The sequence below is a fragment of the Acipenser ruthenus genome, chromosome 8, assembly GCF_902713425.1.
Source record: "Acipenser ruthenus chromosome 8, fAciRut3.2 maternal haplotype, whole genome shotgun sequence".
Taxonomy (NCBI): domain Eukaryota; kingdom Metazoa; phylum Chordata; class Actinopteri; order Acipenseriformes; family Acipenseridae; genus Acipenser; species Acipenser ruthenus.
This window is the reverse complement of record NC_081196.1, coordinates 61,811,545-61,827,406: the sequence shown is the minus strand read 5'-3', so window position 1 is coordinate 61,827,406 and position 15,862 is coordinate 61,811,545.

Genomic DNA, 15,862 nt, shown 5'->3' with positions numbered 1-15,862 from the left:
GTCCTTTCTAAAAAAAACGCACAGATTGAAGAAACCTTGAACTTGCATAATGTTGCAGCAATGAAACAATCCAGAAGCACAAGCTTCCGGCTGGTGTTTAATAAATGCTGGCTGCATGGAAATATCCCCTCCTTAAACAGGGGTGGCTGCTTCATTATTCCCTATATTGCATTATCCCTGCCTCAAACAATATTTTTGTCTTGAAAAAGTTTTGTTTGCTTATGTTGCGCTCCATGTGTCTGGTTTGAGTGGGCTTTAGTGCTTCTGTGTGAGTGGGCTTTAATGCATTTAATGAAGAGGCTCTTCTGTACCCCATACCAGAGCGCACCACAGGCTTCAGGGCAGTATCTAATTGCTTTTTGAATGACCCCACTGTGGTTCTACTCTCTGTGAGCCCTACTCTCTGTGCTGCTTTTGAAACTTGGGTTAACCTTATCGGCTCCATTTAGGATCTTTACACTTCAAAGGGTGACAGCAGGAGTGCCGAACAAGAAGGGAAGTGGCAGAGACCCCATAGGACTCATACTTCCTCCTGGCAAGATAGGGAATTAACTGCTGCAGAAAGGTAGTTCCCTTTGAGGGGCTGCAGCCGTGAGGAGCAAAGCCAGAGCAGCGTGCTAACTGCACAATGACCACTGTAACCCAGACCCTGGAGCAGGCCCAGGAGCAGAGCAGGAAGTGGCACTCAGCTTTAGCTGCTAATCTATCCTGTAGAAAATGCTTTGAACTTGGAAATTTAGTTTCAGGCACAGATAGCACTGGAAAACACATGATTATTTCCTCTTCGTTTTAGAAGGCATTACAATTGCACTTGGGAAAGAGCCTAGTGAATGTGGCCTCATTAATTACTGAACTCTGTCTGATTGACTGGAAATACAATAAATCCACGAATAAAGAAACTTTGTTTGGTGGCTGGCCAGAGACCATTGTTGTAGCGCCTTCGCAGAGGTTTCCATCCCTAGCATGCTCTTGACATTTTCATTTAACATGCATTATGCATTACACATTTTCACTTTGTAGGACTTACTTCAGTGCTTAACATTTGCAGTCAGTCATATATTCATAAATATCAAGACGATAAATGCATGACAAGCTTAATGCAATGAAACATGACTTTCCATGTACATTGACCAAGTGATCTTATATGACTGTGTGCAAAGTCAATACAACTGCCTAAAACATATATATATATATATATATATATATATATATATATATATATATATATATATATTGATGAAATCTATTCATCTGAAAAATGTTCTACATTAGGCACACACAACATCAGACTAAACCCCATTAGTCACCTCTCCCTACACACTGTGAACCAATATATTTCAAGAAGTACTTTTTAGATGCAAAGCATTTAACAGCTAGGCTAATTGTAAATGATTCCTTGATCAAGTTACTCACCAGCTTTTTTATTTCATGCAGTGCCTTCTGCTGTTGGAGGTGAATGAGACACACACCCCTGCATGTTCATGTACTGTCCTGTTTCTCTTTGAGTTTCCTGTTATATGACTATTATTATCAAGAGAAGAGTTCAAACTACAGTAGGTGTCTAAGTTCTGCTTTGCTCGTACTGCTCTGGGGTTTCTTTAGCCTTTACATTACAGTAACATTGATTTATTTCTAGTGGAATTTATGTTATTTTTTTATCTTGTTTTTTCTCCTTGTACCTGTGGGCTGAGCTGTATATTACTTTGTCTATCTCAATTTTAAATCATCTGCCTTTAAGCTGGTGCGCTGATATAAATGTGGAGCTAATGGGGAGCTGATAATAAAATCTGTTTTATGTAGCTCTGTAATGGATGTCGCAAAGCATTTCACAGAGAAAGATTAGACAATAAATCACTTGTATAAAAAGTCAGACAAACATATTCCTAAACTGCTTGGAAAGGTATTGACTGGCATTAACACAGCGGTCTCACACATGCACATTACAAAAGCCTCCTGTTCCTCGTGTGCATGACACGGACAATTTAAGAAATCATTTTCTTAGCTACACATCACTTTACTGTTCTACCTCTAAGAACCAGCCCTGTTCAGATCACCTGCAATAACGCTGCCTGGCTGAATGGACGGAGGTGAACGATGCTGGGTACAGGCATATCAGTCTTATGCTCTGACTTGCCTTATCAGCACAATTCTCCAACAAGGACCTAACTTATTTATAGTGAATCGGAAAGTCAAGAGGACCTGTAGTGATCTGCTCTGTAGTCTTTCTGGTTGGCTGTTAAACACATGCCCCCTGGTATTCATTGGAAAAAGATGACAGGGTGTACCATTTGAATGAGAATTGACTAACATAGCATGTTTTAACTATGGTATGGTGTATGTTTAAACATACACATTAAAAACTATTGTTTTTAAAGGCTTAAATAGTAAGTGAGATACAAGTGGACAGTGTATGTTGTAAAAAACACATGAAACGTTAGACTCCAAACCAGCATATGGTGCTGGGAACCTCAGGCTCTACTTGAAACAACGAAACAGCTTGACTTCTTGTTGTGGAGCGGTGCCCATGGAAACCTGAAAGGTAAGCTTTTAAAAAAAAAAAATTCCTACATCTACGATGTTGTGGATTTTTTGTTTAATGTTTGGGTGCTTAACGTATTGATTGTATGTATTATATTTTGTATAGCTACTAAATTTGAGTAGAAATTAGTAAATATATCGATGTATTTCTAAACATACACTGTACACATATGTCTTGCAAGGCTTACAATGTACATAGCAAATGGGATGGCTGATATTAAACCCTCGGTGTTTTATGGACGTAAACAACAAACTGCCTGTATTCCTTCAGATAGTAGTGATCAGGAAAGTGAGGAAAATAGCTCTGATGATGAAACACAGGTGCATTGAGATAGTGAACAGTCAGTTTCTTCTAATAATGTATTATTATTAGCATTATTATTATTGGTACTAATACTTTATTATTATTATTATTATTATTATTATTATTATTATTATTATTATTATTATTTAGTATTAGTGATGCATTACTACTAGGAGGCTGTGTGGTCCAGTGGTTAAAGAAAAAGGGCTTGTAACCAGGAGGTCTCAAATCCCAGTTCAAATCCCACCTCAGCCACTGATTCATTGTGTGACCCTGAGCAAGTCACTTAACCTCCTTGTGCTCCGTCTTTCGGGTGAGATGTATTTGTAACTGACTCTGCATCTGATATATATGGTTCACACACCCTAGTCTCTGTAAGTCACCTTGGATAAAGACGTCTGCTAAATAAACAAATAATAAATACTAATGATAATGCATCACTAATACTTAATAATAATAATAATAATAATAATAATAATAATAATAATAATAATAATAATAATAATAATAATAATAATAAGTGCTAGTAGTAATTATTATATGTGTATGTTCCCCAGCCTTAAAAGTAACATCCAGTTTATTTACTTAATTACAGAGTCTAATATATGTGATGGAAGAGAGAATGAAGACATCAGCCCTTCCTCACAGGCACGTGACCCAGCAGACATAGCATGTACAGTCTCCTCGAAATGACAATGAACAACCTTTGACATCCACAGGACTTACAGCAAGACAAAGAAAGTCAACTGTAGTTGATGTTGATTTGAAAAGTTAACAGGTCTGTGCACTTGCTGAGCACTTTGTGGAAGCATATCCAGAAACACATGTTGTAAACGTACAATGTATGTTTAAAAATACATGTTCATATTTTGATAATTAAAAAATATAAAAAATGTGGCCAGATTCATGTTTTTTTTTATGTTGTGTACCATAGAGGGTTAAATGAATTGAAATGGGTTTAAAACATGTGCTTTTGCATATTTATCATAATCAGAACAATCAGAAAGAATGCAGCCTCAGTCACTCACTCCTCTTATATATCCAGTAAAATCATCAGTGCAACACCACACTGAGAGATTGCATGAGAAATGCATGCTGTATTATCTGCTTGTTACCCTAAATGAGTACATTACATACGTGCATACATCTTGACATTTGTTGTACTTTTTAAAGAACAGATTTTGTCTTTGCAGTTTAACACTATTTCCCTACAGTTGTATGCAATATATTTTTACATCAATATCAGAAATTGATCCTAAAGGAATTTTCATTTTATACTTTAAAATTGGAAGAATGTGAAACCTCTTGATTCTAGGTTGGGATGTTTGTTCAATGCAATTCCTTTCCTGTGAGTGTTATTAAAATAAAGAACAAATATCTCACACAGCCATTCTGCACTGATAGCAATTAAACACATAACATATGGGATGCCATCATGCTTATTGATTTTCTTTGCCAGTTTTTAACGAGGGGTGAATACACTGGAATATCTATTCCAGTGTGTTAACGTGCAATCTGGGTGGCATGAAACAGAACTGCACATGTCCCTCCCCCAAGTGACACTCTTTTTCTTGGTAACTGTATATTAAAATCTTCATGAGAATTTCATTTAAAAACATGAATTCAGTCAGCATTTAGCACTTCCGTGGAAAGATAATCAATCAATCAATATTTATTTTATATAGCACCTTTCATAGTGGACCACCATCACAAAGCACTTTACAAGATAGTGAGGAACAATACATAATACATTAAACAGTGAAAACAATGCATTACATTTAATACAATTAAATACAAGGCATAGTACATTAAATACAAGGCTAGGATGCAAGTTCTAAACATTGTGGATGTATATGTCATACAGAGTCATAGAAAATCACCCAAATTCCTGTGCCTCAGTATGCAAGTCCAAACAGTTGTGTTAGTGCAGGTGCATCAGTCCTTAGGAAAGTAGATTGGTAGCAACAAGTGGACTCGCTCTCTGCACTTCTCCGCAACAGGAAACAAGCCCAACAGTCGAAATTATAAGGTTGAAAACATCTTTTATTAAATGACAAATGAAATGCAAATGTTTCAGTCTTTTAGACTATCATCTATGCAGCACTGATGATAGTCTAAAAGACTGAAATGTTTGCATTTTGTTTACAATAGATACAGAGTCATAATGTAAAGATACAGTGAAAAATCTGAAATAGCAAGTTAGACAACAGCTAATAACTGATATCAGGCTTAAAGAGCATGGAAAGCAAGAGAGAACAAGTGGGTCTTGAGAGTTGATTTGAAGCGAGTGACTCTACGAGCTGCACGCACTAAAGCTGGGAGAGCGTTTCAGAGAGTTGGGGCCATGAAGCTAAAAGAGCGCTCTCCAAGTGTGGTGCACTTTTGCTTGGGTATAACAAGCAAGCCAGAGTTAGAGGACCTCAGCCTGCGGTCAGGGACATAGCAGGTCAGCAGGTTGGAGAGATACTCTGGACCTGGGGGGGGGGGGGGGGGGGGGTGATGTGATCATGTTTTTTACATCTGCTAAGGATCCTAGCACTGGCATTCTGAACTAGCTGCAATCAGTTTATGGCACGTGACTGAAGACCACCATAGAGAGAGTTGCAGTAGTCAAGTCGAGATGAGACAAATGCATGACAGAGTATCTCTGCATCCGGGAGGGAAAGGTAGGGGCGGACCTTTGAGATGTTACTGAGGTGGTAGAAGGAAGCTTTGACCACCAAGGAGATTTGGGTATCAAGGGAAAGGTTACTATCCAGAAGTACACCAAGGCTTCATACAGTGGGGGAAGGCAGCAGCAGACAATTTCTGAGGTTCAGGGCAGTAATATTGAGATTCTTAAGTTGAGTTTTTGATCCTACTAGAAGCAGTTCTGATTTGTTAGTGTTGAGTTGAAGAAATTGCCATAATTTGATCTAATTCTTGCCCTGAGAAAGTTGAATGTCATCTGTACAGAAATGCATTATTTTTCCCTGAGGTAAAGAAGGGCAATTTAGTACAAGGTGGATAGTGGGGTCCAAATCTAAGGTTCATTAAGAATCAAATCCCTATATTTCACAGCACATGCAGTTTGTCAACAGATTGAATGTTTCTAGATGAAATCATTATAATCAAAGAGAACATTTATCTTTTTCCTGAGCATCGTCAGCTAACGAGATAGAAATATCATCTTCAGAAGGAGAGCTCTGTGGGAAGAGTGCCTCCCTGCTGGGCTTTTATTTCAGACACGTTTGATTTGATTTCTCATTTGGACTGACCACCAGTGAGTTGTTTACAGAGAAGCACTCTTCCACCCGGCTTCAATGCCCTCTGTGACCATTTCATCAATTAATAACAGAAACTTATTTTTGTTAGGGCGTACCATGGAAATGTGTCCCTTAGTGATTGATAGCCAGCATTGCAGAAACAGGCAGTAAAGTGGATTAGATGATATTGGCAAGCCTCACCAGTGTCATGTGATTCCTGGTTAGGGGTTACTGTAATATCAATCATTTGAAATGTTATATATTTTCACAGTGACATCTGCCTTTCCCAATACAACACTGTGAAATAAAAAAAAAACAGTTTTCATTACAAAAGCAAACAAGCGAAAGTGAGTGTTATATTTGCTATAAGAAGTGATTTCCCCACCAAACACACATAGTAAAGGAGTTTAAGCACGTGGGTGGGTTACTGAGGTTAATTCAAACTCCCACATACAATTTTCTGTGTATAAATGATCCAGAGAACAAAACCATGTGCAATACATCATTCAAAAGGTCTGACCTTGAGTGCCGATAAATCCTGCAAAACGAAAGAAGAAAAAAAGGGATTGCTTTGATTTACGTTTTTTTTAAGGAAAAGTCAGTGCTAAAAAATGATATATATTTACAGTGTTTCTAATGCATGTGTATTTACATAGTAGTTACATAGTAAATACATGTGTACTTGCACATAATTCTTGATAATTAATGTTCTTGTGCATAGTTACAATGTATTTTAGTTAAAATACCAATATGCAAGGAACACATCCAGCAGACTCAGATGAAGGGCTGTTATTGTTAAGTGAGCCATATAGTTTGTAATTATACTGGGCATAAAGACCTGAGCATATTCATTATAAATGTATTTCTGTGTAAAGTTTTTCATTTTACTTGAATCCCATTCTACAAATGTATAGTAATGAAACGTCTCTTGCATTTAAATGTGTATAGAATCACTTATTGAGATTCATCAATAAAGACTTGTTGCTGCTAACAGCAGCTGAACAAAATACAGCATCAATTATTCATCAAATGAAACCACCTCTGTGACGTTTACTATATGATAGCATTGTAGGGATACAACTGGGCATACATGGTTGTACAGTGTTAGTACTATTTCTGTGGGGTCAAACTAAGCTGAAACTAAGTTAAGAAGACCAAAGTTTCAACGAATGCCTTCATCACTTCTTATCAGTAAAACTCCTGAGCTGTTTAAAGAAGGGTTATGAAAAGTGTTTGATATCCATTAAACTGTTCCAGACTGGGGGCGGCATGGTGGCGTAGTGGTTAGCGCTGCTGCCTCACAGCGCCAGGGTCCTGGGTCCGAATCCGGCCTAGGGTACTGTCTGTGAGGAGTTTGTATGTTCTCCCCATGTTCGTGTGGGTTTTCTCTGGGTACTCCTGTTTCCTCCCACAGTCCAAAGACATGCTGTCCAGGTTGATTGGTCACTCTAAATTGCCCTCTGTGTGAGTGAGTGTGTGTGTGGTGCCCTGCGATGGACTGGCGTCCCGTCCAGGGTGTAGTCTCGCCTTGCGCCCTGTGTATGCCGGGTTAGGCTCCGGCTCACCGCGAACCTGTAAAAGAGTAAGCGGTTAATGATTATGGATGGATGGATGGTTGTTCCAGACTGTTCTAGGCTTAACAGCCTAGAACAGTTCCGTCATTAATGTTTTGTGAAGAGGGTACAGTATTCTGAGGTACCAATATGCTACTGCATCTACAGTATGTAGAGCAATGCACCCTTTCACAAACAATGGATCAGGAATTCTCAAACTAGGGGTCAGAACAACTCAGTTCTTTCTTTTTACCTGCTCATTAAACTGGAGTGAGTACAGTGCTCCCTCGCTATAAGGCTCTCGATTATAAAGGCTCTCGATTATAATTATAATTTTCCCCTCTCCTTCTCGTATTTTGTTTGCTTGTCTGTCACTTTGAATTGAACTCCTGACTGCCGTTTAGCCAGGCTATTTTTCATTTAAAAACTGCTCATTAAAATGATCCACGAGTGGCAATGTTACCCTTTTTTTTTTTTTAAATATAGCGTTGATTACATGGTTATGCATGGTTAATTCACGGAAAGTTACATTGTTGCTTCACTATATGTGCATTATAGAGAGGAAGTTATTTTATTTTGTATTTTAGTCAGAAGTGTGTTGTTATGTGTCCCGCGGTGCCCCACACCCCCTCCCCCATTTATAACGCTCTTCGGTTATTTATAATGCTTATATTGTGTGTCCCCCGAGACTCATGTTATAGCGAGGGAGCACTGTATTTGAAAGTTCGGAGTTGTGTTACGAAAGTCCATCTGATTAACAATAATACATTTTAAGGGGGTGTATTAGGGGGATCACGGCAGACCCAAGTCACAACAAAGTTGATTGTAAAATCTAATTATATTTTTGACTGTACACTCACAATTGGTTTTGACTGTGCTCTTGTAACTAAAATATGATATCATGTTTGTATTCCCATTTCATTTGCCAGGGATTATCTTATGTTTTAAGTTTGTATTCACAATGCAATTATATCCAAATGTAAAGTACAAAAGGCTGAATTACGTTTGTAATATGTGTGTTGTGTTGTATTTAATTTTCTGGATCTGTAGCATGTGTTAATCACTTTGCTGATGATGTTCATAGGTGATTCTGAAAGGACCATTGAGTGCATGTGGGTTAAAGAAATCAATGAAAATTCATATTTATGCCGATTGTATTTGCAACGAAGGACTATTTTAACTGTGACTTACCCACGAGACAGCCTTATTCCAGCTACCCTCCAGTATTGCTAAAAATGAAAAACTTACAGTTGTAGTCAAAAGTTTACATACCCCAGTGGAAATTTAGAATTTCTAGAAATTTCTCAAAAACAAATAATTCTAGGAAAAATCTTTTGTAGCAAAAGTTTTGCTTTTGTTACTGACAGGGGGGTTGTAATGCCCGAAGCCCTTTAATTTTCCAATATGAGCTGAATTTACAGTACATATTTAAAATATGAATCAGTCAAGAAAATAAGTAAGGTAAGGATGGATAGTAAATATGACTTATATATATAAACAATGTATATTTCTGATTCCAGAGGTTATCATTTAATAGCCAGATGAAGTCTCTGTTATCTGTGTCTCTCCTCTGCCTGCACCTACAGCACTCACATGGAAACGGGTCTGAATTGTGTTGCACCAATACTGACATTTTTCAAAAATACATCTGACTTTACACACGCTGATCAGCATGAAGGTGAAGTACTCCAAGATCAGGGCCTGTGAACCCAGGCATACTCGGTATGCCTCTAGCAACCAATACTGAACAAGGAGCATATACTGTATGCTTATAGCAACCAATACTGAACAAGGAGCATATACTGTATGCTTATAGCAACCAATACTGAACAAGGAGCATATACTGTATGCTTATAGCAACCGATACTGAACAAGGAGCATATACTGTATGCTTATAGCAACCAATACTGAACAAGGAGCATATACTGTATGCTTATAGCAACCGATACTGAACAAGGAGCATATACTGTATGCTTATAGCAACCGATACTGAACAAGGAGCATATACTGTATGCTTATAGCAACCGATACTGAACAAGGAGCATATACTGTATGCTTATAGCAACCAATACTGAACATGGAAAATATACATTTTACAAGTGGAGAATACAACAAAGCAGCAATGCAGTGCTCCACAAAACCACTATTTTAAAATGCAGTATTACTGGGATGTTGGTGCTGTAGACCTTTTCATGTTTTAATAAAACTAGGAATAAAACTTTGTGAGCAGGAAAGTCCCTAAATATTTACATTTACATTACAACATTAACATTGTTTTTTGGAGAAAAAAAAAAAAGTGATGGGAACTTTGCACACATTTAAGCTGATGCAAGCACACATTTTCTGAGAGGATTAAAACAATATGGTAGAAAGAACAGGGTGGACATTCTTTGTAGTTCTTAGTTGGTTTGTTCTGTGAAAATAATGAAAATAATAATAATAAATACGCCCATCTCAATGATCCATGTGTGGGTGTTTAAAACACAGCGGCACTAGATCAGACTTTATTCCTTGTACCTTTCCCTTCATCTCTCGAGCGTATACATTCCCTTACATAAATCACATTTAACAAAAGCTGGTAATTTCATTTAATAAACGCCCAAGGTTAATACACAATTAACTGAAGCAGTCACCTGCAGAGAGATGAAGGTTGTTCTCATAAAGATTAAAAACCACTGAGCTTGTCCAACAAGCTAGTCTTAATTTAAAAACATGATATACATAGCCAAGTCGTGATTTGGTTCTTACTGACTTGTATTGTGCAGTTTAATTTTCTCTTTACACAATAGAGATAATATGTAACTTTAACCACTCAAAGATCCTGAGCCACAGTAGTGACTCCAACATAGTCAGAAGAAAGCATGGACAAAAGTGATTGTAACACAAGACAAAACATTTTTCACAAAAAACATTTTGGAATGTTTCTGATGTTTCTGAACACATCAGAAGTTGTCCGTATGACTTGTTAAGGGAGGGCACTCAAAGCTCATTCCCTCACACTGTCCCTTTGGTTGGTCATCTTTTCTGAGGGAAAAATTCACTTTCAAATGGAAAGTTTTGTCTCTCTGTGATTGTGTTGAATGATGGTGAGGGAGGGTTGGTGTCCTAGGAAATACTAAGGGACAGCTTGATAGAAGCCATTTGGTTTCCAGCCAGCAACAAGTGCAAATGTCCCAGGAGTGCTTTATGATTGTGTTATTTGTCTTTAACTTAAGGTGGTCAGGATCGTGTTAATAACAAGATCTGTCTATGTCCTTCCACAAGACAAAGGCAAGTCTGTGAAAAGTTACTGAGAAGGAGATAGACTATGATGTGTGTGTGACTCATGAGAGATCATTTCAAGAAACCTGGAGGACTCTGTATAAATGGATTGAATATGATATTCTACCTTGCTCCACCTCGCTCCGCAGTGGTGGAAAGACCTTCCTACAGATGTCAGGACTGCCCAGTCTCTGACCACATTCCGGCGCCTCCTTAAGACTCACCTTTTCAGATAGCACCTGTAGAACTCCTCTGTTTTTCCCCTGGGACACTTATCACCCTTCCTTAAATGCGCTTTACTTGATCTTATCTGCCCCCTATTTAACTGCATTTAATCCTGTACTTCAGAGTACTGTAATCTGCCAAGTGTTTAATCTGTAGTATTTTGTATTTAATCATATGTAACTATCACTGACACTGTTATCTGCTGTATTATTGAATTGTATTTTGTCACACTTGTACTTGCTTGAACCAAAGTCATTGTATTTATCTTGCTCTTAATTGTATTATTACTTGTACTGTGATACTTGAAATGTATTTGCTTACGATTGTAAGTCACCCTGGATAAGGGCGTCTGCTAAGAAATAAATAATAATAATAATAATAATAATAATAATAATAATAATAATAATAATAATAATAATGAAATTGCCAAGGATTGTGTATTTTGCTTTGTATGCTGCAAAGCTGATGCTGCCAGACATCCCCTCCCATCTACAAGTAGGGACAAAGAATCGTTAGTGGCTTTTGTGAATAACGTTTTTTGCTCATGGAACAAAGGTTTAGAATGTTTTTCATTCCACGAAAAGTAATCTGTACACCGTGCTGCTGCTCAGAGTGTATTTGCATCTGAAAAGGGAGAACATGTATGTAGTCTTCTGTCAGCAAGCAAGGAACGTACTATGCAGCATGCAAGGATTTCATTGCTGAAGATGACAACTTTTTTGCAGTTTTTACAGTGAATGCCCTTTTGTGGTCACACACATGAAAATTCGAATTTCGTTCGGGTCCTACGTATGCGTGCTGAGGATGTACCTGAGCTTAATAAATGGCTGCAGCGAACATCTTACAAATGAATCTCATGAAATGATCAATAAAATACTCACTCTGATGTCAAACGAGGTGTTACGAAAACTGTGTAGTTACTATGGACTTATAATTGATGAAACAACAGACAGCTCTGTAAAAGAGCAAGTATCCATCTGCTTAGGATTGTTACAGAAGATTTTTCTGTTGATTAGCTTTTTATTTTATTTTATGAGATTTGTAAGAATCCTTCTCAATGTGCCCGTGTCGTCCTGTGTTGCAGAACGTTCATTCTCCAGTCTGTTTAAATGCCATTTTGTAGCGATGAGATGGACAAGGTGGAAATCAAAATACAAAACGAGGCGGTGACGGTGGTTCTGGAAAGATTGAACCAATGAGTGTGCCTCAAGACACTCTCGCTATGACAAGTCACATTTGAAAAGATTGAATAATCTGAATTTAAGTTTGATGATGATGAGTTATGAGGTTACAAAACAGTACTGTATCAGTTATGAATGAATCGCTGGTGGTGCCAAAAAGGTGTTCCTTTTAGCAAAGTTCCTGTTCCTTTATGCAGAGCATTTACAATGGGAAAAATCTGTTTCACCACAAGGGTGTTCTCTTAGGCGAAGTGTTCTCTTAGAAATGCTGTGTAATCTAAGGGGAAAAGACTTGTATATATACACCTTCATGGGAAAGTTGCATGCGCTTACTGCTTGATTAAATATAGCATATGCTGAATAAAGTTTTAGAATGTACTTAGTTTTAGGGAGTCCATGTTTTTCACTGTCTTATTCATATAAAAAGAAAATGGTACATTGTGGTCTAAACTAAATTGAATTAAACAAAAACAATTCAACTCAGAAGCCACTGAATAGAATGAACCCTTTGCAGTTTTCACTCAGTTTGATATGTTTTTCATACTGTATAACAGCATCTCATAGTTAACTCCCACCCAGCTATTCCTCTAATTGATTTAGGGTTATCTGGAACCAGGCTATTGTCTACATATTTTAGAAGCTTTTTCCTGAACTATCAATTAGAATACATTGTGTTAGTGGAGCAATTCCTCAACCCTGCATTTGTTTTTGGGCAAGAGGTACGAAGTAGAGTCCAATCCCAGTTTCCAGGGCTAGTTCACACGCAGTCAGTGGTAAGTGGACTAATGGCTTTAGTTGGCTACCTGCCTGCCAGTATGATGTATATTTTACTGGGTCAGACTTATCTTTAATTCAATTAAGAGAGCATGTTGAACTAATCTATTACTGTATATTATTCTACCAAGTTATCGGATGTATACAAAATACATATACTGTAGGGGACAGCTTGTGGACATCCTATGGGTGGTGATCATCAAATGCTTTTAATACTTCTTCTGTGAGCCAGTCCTGTAGTACTTATAAATATGTTTAACCTTTACGTTTCCCTGTGTCTAATCCCACCTAATGTGTAATATATGGTTACTGTGCCTGGATGTTGATGAGATCCCTGCTTTAATAAATGCTTTCTCTTGTGGTCACAGATAAAGTAGTAAGATCTAAATCACTATGAACATTTAAAAAAAGATGAGATCATTAGCTTTTAAATGGGTTCCCCCCAGTAGGGAAATGGTGTGCCAACAAAGGACGAGCCTTGATGGGCCAACAATCAAAACACTGTTAATAATGACCCACCCAGAAGCTGATTTGACATGTGATTTGCCATCACCCACTTGCTGTGATCTGTCTTGACAAATTGCAGTACAAATTGCATGATTATGCTTTACAATTGCTATTGTAAGCCTTTAAAAACACACGGATGGATCTCTTTATGTGCAGTATATGGACTAGAAATGAACAGTGGGCTAGGACTGCAAACCAATGCTCCTCAACTATTTTTTATGCTGCATATATATATATATATATATATATATATATATATATATATATATATATATATATATATAAACCATTAATGAAACAAACTAGTAACAAATTATTTAGGCACACTTGAGTCATTAAGGTTTAACTAGTACATTCAGAAGTTTGTTTTTATTTCAAGGAGGATGAAATTCCACTTGAATTTCTGACATATTTTTGGCTTCACATGCCTCCTGAGTGCATCCAATTCCATAGCCTGCAAGACTACACACCTGGATTTATTTGGCAAACAGAGCTCCCTCTTTATAAGATGGCCCTTTATACCATGGAACCAGTTATAAGTCTTGATGGTCCTGGCTCCTATTTGGTTCCTGGCTCCTATTTGCCCCATAATGCCACTGTTTTAGCTCTTTCTTTCTCACTGTAAGGAGGAACACAAATAGCACAGCTTCTCAACTACAGCCTTGTAAAGGGGGAAAACTTTATTACATTGTGAGGTTACATTTATTTATTTTTACGTGCTAAAATATATACTATATCATACAAAGCATATGTTTTCATATTTATTATTGGGGATATTCATCCTGTTCTTTTTATTCACTAAAGGGTCAAATTACAATCGGGGATGTTATGAGGGCAATGAATTCATGAATCGCTTCCCAGCCTCAAGTGAATAACTCAGAAACAAAACAACTCATTAGCACAGTCAGGAATTCCAAACCATCCTTCCTGCCTGTCTCATGTTATCAGACAGTATCAATGTGCTGCATTCACTAGGACTGCAATGCCTGGCAAGGACTATGAAAGGACTGCTTTGGAAACAGACAGGCTCGTCTGTATAATAATAATAATAATAATTAGCATTTTCTTGAATTTGAATTTGCATGTCGTTTTGATCTGCTCATGTTGCCAGCTGGCGTGTACAGTCTGTGTCAAAGTAATTTGTGTTGATTAACTACAGGTGATCGTGCATGAAATGGATTGGCATCTTAGCCCATTGAATAAAGAGAAAGCTTGGTAGCCCAGAGGTAAGTACGTGTTACTAGGCTGATGTCAGGATCATTAACTCATCAAAGCTGGTCCTCAAGGGTTAACACCAGTGCACATCCACCGAGGCTCAGGGAGCTCCAACCTTGGGCTCCTAACCAAGCCCACTGGCCACGCTCTAGGATCCGGAGCGACTGCAGAATCGCATGTCCCGCAGGCCAGCACACTGCCCAGGACCTTCCAATGAGGCACACTGGGGAGTCCAGAAATACCACCTAGTTTACACTCCCATTTGATACATAGGCCTCAAATGAGCAGTTTTGAAATAATTATAGAAATCACATGTTTTCATTTTAAAACATGATATCTGTTACTGCTTTAGATGAAAGAGGTTTCTCAGTTTCTATGTCTCAGGATATCTGTTGCACTTGTACTTCCTGGGTTATTTCACCTCAACAGTGTTTATTGGCTCAAAACACGTTATTATCTGAAAGCCTGTGAGTAAATGGGGGAAGCAACTGGTTGATTAATGGCAGGAAGAAAGTCACTGTAGGCATGGGGACTCAACCTTATATCATAATTTAAATATCATAAAATGTATCTTCAAAACTGCCCATCTATGACCTATGTAGCTAATTGAAGTGCACAGCAGGTAAAATTTATGGAATGATTTTGCTACCTACAATCACTTTAAAGGGGATTTACTTTAGGCTTGCAGCTATACCCGTCTCACACAACTAGATATACAGTGTTACAGCCAGCCTGAACAGTATTGGCAGGTCTAGTGGTGTGTGGTCTTCATGATCCAGTATGATTTGATCATTTGTATTATCTGTGGAATTGGCATTTATTTAACAACCCACAGGTCTCTATTATTTACTGTGGAAATGCTGTGTAATTTAAGGGGAAAATATAATTTCTCTTTTGATTTGATTGGCGTTCTTCCAGCAATCCTTTATAAAAGCCACCTAAGAAATCTTTACTAAACTGAAACTATTGTCCGGTTACACGAGCCATGGCTTTGGAATAGTGCCACCTTTAGATCTATAGTAATACTCTAAGGGTAATTATTTTAGGGTTGTTTAGTGT